We start from the raw sequence: 6,916 nt of genomic DNA on the forward strand, positions 1-6,916 counted from the left end.
GGTCAGGGAACACTAAAGCTCAGAGCTCTGGTCCTTAGTAGCTCATCCAAGTTATCTTAGTACCTCAAAGCAGATTTTAAGGAGAAATATACAAGTAGGAAATACTAAGCCCAAAATGGTCCTAGAGCAGTTGCCATTCCAGTGTTCATACTCTCAAAGATGGGGAAAGAACACTGGATTAAGAGTAGAAAAAGGAGGGTTCTAGGCAAGGCATGTCACTAACTCAATCTTTGGGAAGTCACATAACTCCTCTGGGCATCTTTAACTGAAAGAGAATGACTAAATGACACCTCCAGCTCTGATACCTACAATCAGAGGAACACAGATTTAGAACTAGACAAGACTTTCGAGATCATCTAGCCCAAACTTATACTTTTATAAACGAGGAAACTGAGGCTCAGAGTGGTTACTACCTATGTGGATCTGAGACAAGTCATTTTTCAGAATGTCAAAGAGCTGTGAAAGGGTCGGAAAAAGGATCCTTCCACTATAGCAGAAATAGGATCTTTCCCTGTACACTAATGCCAAACAAATAAAATATTTCCCTTTTTCATTTGGACAAAATCACATTAAAAATTCTTTTTTTTCTTCCTCCAGTTATTTAGAGATCCACCTCTTGTTGAAATTTGTACACCTTTAGAATAGTGCAGCATTAGTGTAGATGTCTGACCCTCATTCTGTTTTATTTTTCAATTTTCCTTGGTATGTTTGGTTTATGTAGCACTTTCATTTCCAAATGCTTCTCCTCCTCTTTTACCCAGTGAATCACCCCTTACAACAAAGAGTAAAAAAGAAAGACAAAAAAGATTGTTCAGTAAAAATAGTCACCATATCAACCAAGTCTGACAACACATGTCCAATGTTCCATAGCCACAGTTTCCCACCTTTGCAAAGAAAAGAGGAAAAGACTTTTTCTCATCTATTCTCCCAAGTCAAGATGGGTCATTATAATTGCAGAGGATGCAGTTTAAGTTTTTTCATTTGTTTGTTTCTCATGTATATGATTGTAGTCATTTGTATGTATTTCCTTTCTGGTTCTACTTACTTTACTCCACATCGGTTCATAGAAGTCTCACCATGCTTCCCTGAAATCTTTGCATTCATTCTTTCTTATGGTTTAGAAACATTACATCACGCTCAAGTGACTAATTGGTTTAGCTATTCCCCTAACAAATGCCTGCCCCTCATTTTGAAGATGAACAAATGGAGGCACAGAGAGGCCAAGTGATTAGCCCAAGGCCAAATGGCTTATTTGTGGTAGGATCAGAACTGCAATCTGTATGGCTTCGCTCCCTATCCAGTATGCTTTGTACAAAATCATGCTGGCTCCCTGCTTGCTTTCCTCATGGTTTCAGTAATATAGTTCTCTGATGACAGCTTTCCAGATTCCAAAAAGTGCTCAAAATCAAAACCATCACTCTGTCTTACTGGTGCAAAGAACCCCACAGCCAACAACATCCCACTCATTTTTAAGCCCCTGCACCCGATACCTCCCTGCCCTCCTCACCCCCTCTCCTCCAACCAACCTTCTCAGCAGGCAAATAAAAAAATGACTCTCATGATCTCCAGGTTCACATTTCTCCTGAGTACTCTGAGACTAAGGGGAGCAAAAGTAAAAGGTACCCACTTTTTTGCTAAATTACCCTTTATTCTGCCATCTATTGGGGACTTAAAATTTTGTCTTCTGTCAGTTCCAGATTGTTGGGACTTCTCCTGGAAGTAGGGACACCCCAACTTTGAGGCAAATGGAAGCTGAAGCAGGGGATGGTGTGGATACCATGAATATGAGGAGAGTCCTTTTTAGGAAATCTTTAGGAAGCCACCGAGTCTGTCCTTCACTGGTCCAATGGCAGTCTTGTTCCCTGGCCTGGCCTGAAAACATGGCTTATCTTCTTTTTTGTACACACATGCCCCTCTCAGACAAAATCTCAATGACTGCTTCTCTGGTTCTACTTACTTTGCTCCACATTAGTTCATATAAGTCTCAGCATGGTTCCCTGAAATTTTTGTATTCATTCTTTCTTATGGTTTAGAGACATTACATCACATTCAAGTACCATAATTGGTTTAGCTATTTCCCTAACAATGTCTAGATGGTATAGTGGATATCTATATAACCACTAGATGGTATAGTGGAAAGGGTGCTGGACCTGGAGTCAGGAAGACCTGAATTCAAACCCTACCTTAGACACTTGCTGGCTATGAAATAGTTCAGCAAGGTGGCCCAGTGGATAGAGCACTGGACCTGGAGTCAGGAGGACTTGAGTTCAAATCCAACCTCAAACAGTGACCTTGGGCAAATAATTTAACCCTATTTGCCTCACTTTCCTCATTTGCAAAATTAGCTGGAGAAGGAAACGGCAAACCACTCCAGTATCTCTGTCAAGAAAACCCCAAATGGGGTCATGAAGAGACAGACACAACTAACCAACAAAATAACAACACCAACAGCTATGGAACTCTGGGCAAGCATAACCTATGTGAACCTGTCCATCCATCTGTAAAATGCACCTCTCAGGGTAGTCAGGAGGATCAAATAAGACAATGACTGTAAAGCACTCTGAAAACCTTAAAGGACTACATAAGTGCTAGGTATTAGTTATTAAACAGATCATTCCCAACTCTCCATCACTAGCCTTGATTTCTTACTTTCTCCGGCCTTACTTTTCTCACTTTCTACAAGGCAGATGGATAACAAAAGGAAGGATGGTCTTGGTTGCTGGAAGAGCTATAAAGACACCATAGTCACAGTCCTTCCTGAAGCACAGGAGTCAGTCCTGTGGAGCTGCTTGTATTGAACACTGGGGAGTGGTACTACTATCCCAGAATAACCAGGCGGATCAAAAACAGCTGCTTCTGTTCTGGGTTTGGGGTCCTTTTATTAGTGTACACTTCACATTTTATGGGTAGCGAGATGGTGCAGTGAATAGATCACCAGGCCTGGAGTCAGGAAGATCTGAGTTCAAATTTGGCCTCAGACACTTACTAGCTGTGTGACCCTAGACAAGTCATACAACCTTGTCTGCCTCAGTTTCCAATGTAAAATGAGCTGGAACAGGAAATGGTAAACCACTCCAGTATCTTTGCCAAAAAAACCCACTAGGGGATCACGAAGAGTCAGATACAACTGAAAACAACTGAATTACAATAAATCACGTTTTCAGGGAAATGCCAGGAAGGGAATGGATAAAACTTTTCAATGACCTCTCCAAGTTAGGGACAGTGAAAGGTGCACTAGATTTGGGGCCAACTTGAGTAAGTCACTTAAACTTTTTGATGCTCAGCTCCCTCATCTGCAGATAAAATGGGATGTGGGTTGGAAGTGAGTACAAAGGGCAAAACCCCCCATTAGTAGACCTAACTGTATTTAAATAATCTTGCAATTTGATCCAAAATGAGAAAAATAGCACTTGTAGCACGTTACTCTCAGGGTTGTTGTGAAGGCTAAAGGAAGAGACATTGTAAGTAATGGGAGGTAGCCAGGTGGAGTATAAAGAGTAACAAGAATAAAAATGATGTCAGTCATTTCAGTCTGACTCTGTGACCCTGTTTGGGGTTTTCCTGGCAGAGATACTGGAGTATTTTGCCATTTCCTTCTCCAGTCTCATTTTACAGATAAGGAAACTGAGGCAAACAAGGTTAAGTGACTTGCCCAGGGTCACACAGCTAGCAAGTGTCTAAGACTGGTTTTGAACTTGGATCTTCCTGATTCTAGGCCCAGCACTGTTTACTACCCCACCTAGGCGCTCCTAGTAATAACAGCAAGTAGTTATGTATTGCTTAGTATGTGGCAAGCTCTGTGATAAGCACTTTGCAATTATTGTCTCATTTGATCCTCACAAGAACCCTGAGAGATAGGCGCTGTTATTATCTCTCTTTTACAGATGAGGAAACTGAGGCAAACAGAGGTTAAGTGACTTGCCCAGGATCACACAACTAAATTGTGTGAGGCTAGATTCCAACTCAGGTCTTCCTGATTCCAGGTAGTGCTCTAGCACTACTGCTCTACTATATGGAGTCAGAGAGTCTGAGTTCTAGTGGTCCCTCTGACTTTCTTTGTATGACTTGGGGGTGAGAGGACTAATCCTATCAAGGTTCTCCTAACCAGGGTTTGCCCTTTCCCCCATGGGTTAGGTTAGATTTTCCCTAAAAGATGACAAGTCCAGGAGATGAGGAAGCAAGGCCCAATGATGTCTCCTTTGCAGCAGCTTCTTGGTGCCCTCTGGCTATGATAATATGGCTTCTGGATCACCCAGAGGCATAAAAAAAATCCCACCCATGGGGTCGGTGCCCCTCAGACTTACCCGATGACCATGTCAGTCACATGCCCTACCCTGCTGACCAGGATGTGTTATAGAAGGAAGGGGGGATCCACCAGAACTAAGTGCTTCTGTATCTCCTGCCTGCATGAGGGCTCAGTAGACCTCGGTTCGGTTCAGTGACCTGCAAGTGCCTCTTTTTGTCCCAACATGGAGCCTGAAGTAGCAAGGTACTTGTGTTAGGCCTGTCCTTAACACTTGGACAATTCACTTAGACTCCCCAGGATTCAGTTTCCTCAACTACAAAACGAAGGAATTGGATTTTATGGATTTTGAGTTCCCTTTCAGCTCCAGATCTATAATCTGATGACTCTGAAGGCCCCTTCCATCTCTGATTTTAGGATCCCATTATGCTCTATGAGGGGCAGCTAGGTGGCATAGCAGAGAGAGTGTCAGGTCTGGTGAAGACCTGAGTTCAAATCTGACTCCAGACACTTAATAGATGCGTGATCCTGGTCAAGTCACTTCTCCCTGTTTGCCTCAGTTTCCTCATCTGTAAAATGAGATGGAGAAGAAAATGGCAAACCATTCAAGTGTCTTTGTCAAAAAAACACAAATGAGGGGTCACAAAGAGTCAGACATAACTGAAAATAACTGAATTACATCAATTAGGCATATTCTGTCCACTTGAGAATATATGTAGGAAGAATGAATGGGAGGGAGGGAGAGTAAAAGGCAAAAATCCTCATTTATGCCCTACTGTGTTTAAATAATCCTGCAATTTGATCTGAAATTCTTTCAGTGCTACCTTGCCTTCTTCCAACTCCCAGTTCCAGATTCAAAGGCCTACTATATTAACCACCTGTTAACTGTGACAGTGGCTGTGACTATGCCAAAGGTAACTTGATCTCCACAGCTGTGAGTTGGGACATCAGAGCTGTCCCAGGACAGCTGTTCCATGTGTTGGCTTTCTGGGACAATGCAGTACAGCAGCTGGTCCTCCATCTCTTTGACAGGGCCTGCCTTGTGAATGGGACACCTCCTGCCAAGCAGTCCTCTCCACCAGGTGGACCCCCTTGGACAGTCCCCTGGCACTCGCTCATGTCTCCATGACTACTTTTTAGCTTGCCTGTCTTCATCAAGATTCTGGGTATGCAATCACCTCTAACTTTTCACCCTGGCCTCTTCTCTACATCTTGTATTCAACATTATTGTTGTTTAGTCATTTCTGATTCTCCATGATCCCATTTGGGTTTTCTTGGCAAAGATACTAGAGTGGTTTGCCATTTCCTTCTCCAGTTCATTTTACATGTGAGGAAACTGAGGCAAACAGGGTGAAGTGACTTGTCCAGGGTCACCCAGCTAGTAAGTATCTGAAGTTGGGTTTGAACTCGTCTTCCTGACTCCAAGTCTATCCACTGTTGTACTTCAATTCTGCCATTTATTCCTCTTACATTTTCTCAGATCTGTCCCCATCATCTCTATATCCTCAGCCCTAGCTAACCTGTATCTTTCTCATGTGTAGTGGGAAGAGGGATGGATTTGGATTCAAATTCATCAAAACCTGGCTCTTCTACTTCCTCTTTATATGACCTTAGGCAAGTCTTGTGATCTCTCTGACCTCAGTTTCCTTATCTGTTAAATAAAGGGATAAACCTGGATGCCTTCTGAAGTCCCTTAAAGCCAAGGTGGAACAAAGAATAGAATGTTGGACTTTGGAAAATCTGAGTTCCTACTTCCAACACTTCCTATAAGTATGACCTTGGACAAGTCATTTCACCTTATTCAGCCTTGGATTTCTTCATCCATAAAATGAGTATAATAGTAGCACCTACCTCCCAGGATTGTGGTGAAGATCAACGGAGGTCACCTATATAAAGTGCTTCCACAAGCCTTAAAGCATATAAATGCAAGCCATTATTAGGATGGTGATACTACCGCATTCATCCCTAGCTACCTTCTCTAAGCTCCAGCCTCTTTTCTGCCTTTCAGTCTGACACACATCATTGAAAATCATCTTTCTCCAGTGACACTGAGATCACATCACTCCCTCTGCAGAAGCTGGCAACAGCCCCCAGTTGCCTCTCAAATCAAATTAAAACTCATAAGTGTGGACTTCAAGTCCCTCTACCAATTAGCACTATTTCACCTAACTGCCCATAATTCCTGCTAGGCTCCAGCATGTGCTTTGACTCCAGCCAAGCACGCTGAGCTTAGAAGTAGGGGTCAGGGGCAGGGTATGGTGTAGAAAGCATACTCCTTCCTCACCTCCCCTGATTCTATGCGGGTGAAACTTGTCTAAAATGAACATCAAGTGCCGCGGAAGGAGCAGGGAGATACTGGCTCTTTCAAAAGAAAACTGGAGAGAGGGTTTCTTTCATTGTCTGTGATGGGACAAAGTGATTAGAAGGAAGGTTTGAGGACTTGCATTCTCACTGTAATTATATTTGCTAATTATAATCTACTTTTTCAATACTTCCCTTCCTTGTACCCCATGCATCCAAAAGCCCATTGTACTTTAGGGAGAGTTCTACTTACCCAGGACCCTATATTTATGCTATCTGTTTTACTCAATGCCTTCTGCCTAAATTCTACCGAAGTACCTATGCCCCTGTCACTTTTAAAAATACTAATCAACCTGCTACATGAAGCCTTTC

The sequence above is a fragment of the Notamacropus eugenii genome, chromosome 4 (assembly GCF_028372415.1).
Source record: "Notamacropus eugenii isolate mMacEug1 chromosome 4, mMacEug1.pri_v2, whole genome shotgun sequence".
Lineage (NCBI taxonomy): Eukaryota > Metazoa > Chordata > Mammalia > Diprotodontia > Macropodidae > Notamacropus > Notamacropus eugenii.